The sequence below is a fragment of the Triticum aestivum genome, chromosome 3B (assembly GCF_018294505.1).
Source record: "Triticum aestivum cultivar Chinese Spring chromosome 3B, IWGSC CS RefSeq v2.1, whole genome shotgun sequence".
NCBI classification, from domain to species: Eukaryota; Viridiplantae; Streptophyta; class Magnoliopsida; order Poales; family Poaceae; genus Triticum; species Triticum aestivum.
This window is the reverse complement of record NC_057801.1, coordinates 258,577,049-258,578,656: the sequence shown is the minus strand read 5'-3', so window position 1 is coordinate 258,578,656 and position 1,608 is coordinate 258,577,049.

Genomic DNA, 1,608 nt, shown 5'->3' with positions numbered 1-1,608 from the left:
AATTAACTTGAGAAACATGTGCATCAAGATATGGACCTATACCACTTTGATGAAGTCATGTACCTAGGGTAGGGTCATGGACCTGTCCAAGGTACCCTCCCCAAGGACATCTTTAGAAGAAGCTGCCTTCCAGTCGACCAAGAGGGATTCCACTCGACGGACTCGAAGACACTCGACCATGAAGACTCACTCGACCACCAGGAGATCAAGAGCCACTCTGTATCCAAACGGTCTGTAATTAAGTAGTCTTTATGGCCATGATGACACTTTATGTAAGGCGTTACCAGTAATGCCAGACCTTAATGTACTTTACACCCTCCGCTACGTGGGCTGGCGGGGGTCCTAGCAGACACTATATAAGCCACCCCCTCCACTGGCAGAAGGGTTCGCACCCCTGTAACTCACACGCATATAATCCAGTCGACCGCCTCCGGGCTCCGAGATGTAGGGCTGTTACTTCCTCCGAGAAGGGCCCGAACTCATAAACCCCTTGCGTATACAACTACTCCATAGCTAGGATCTTGCCTCTCCATACCTACCCCCTATTCTACTGTCAGTCTTAGTACCACGACAGTTGGCGCCCACCGTGGGGCCGGTGTCTTAGCGACTTATTGGAGAAGTTGCAATTGTTCCGATCGCCTTCATCATGGTTTCTGGCGGAGTTCTGGTCGAGGGCCGCGAGATTCGCCTCGGCGCGCTCACGTTCATCGCCGACGACTCCGCTTGGCTCCAGGAGGCTCCACTCGACATCGACGCGCTTCCCGTCCGCGGGGCGACGCACTTTCGCGCATGTGTCCACGGCGTCCTGCTGCGGCAACCGTCGGCTCCGTATCAGTCAACTCTTGTGTTGTCCTCCCTCCCCGTCTCACGCCAGCCCAAGCGCTCTGGTCGGTCGAGGCTTCAGCGGTGGGTGAGACACACGGTAGCTCAACAGTCGGCCACCACCCAAGTCGCGGCGATCGAGCCGGATGAATCTCTCTACGGCCTGTTCGATCTGTCGACTGGCTCCGTAGAGACTGCATCCGAGTGCGACAGCAGTGATCCAGCGGCGGAGGTCCTGATGGTCAATGGGCCTTGTAGTCCTCCCGGCTTCCCTCGTACCGACGGAGCAGACGGCGGAGGTGACCCCGCTCAGGTCCACGAGGAGTATCAACCCGAGCCACTCACTTCTCTACAAAGGGAAGATCTTCGCTGCCGAAATATGGATGCTCTGCATACTCCCATCGTAGGAGAATCCCCCGAGGCTCGTGCCTTGGAGGATGCGCGTTTGGCCAACTTGGCTGAGCGCACTCGACTGGAGAACCTCCAGCGAGCACTCAACGAGTGCGCGTGGCAACGAGTACCAGATTCCAGTCGACGTCAACTCTTTCCGCCGCCGACTCAGGTATATCAAACCCCAATTTAGAATTTAGCAGCTGCAGCCTGTATGGAAGAGTCGATTCAGCCCTCTTAGTCAGAGGCTGGCAGAGGCTTGATGCAGATCAGAGATTTGCTCCGAGCAGCAGGAGATCAGAATTCTGCTATATCACAGTCTCGCAATAGGATTCACAGTCGATCCATCGCTGCGAATACAGTCCAGTCGGCTCATAGCCCAAGATCGCCTCTGCG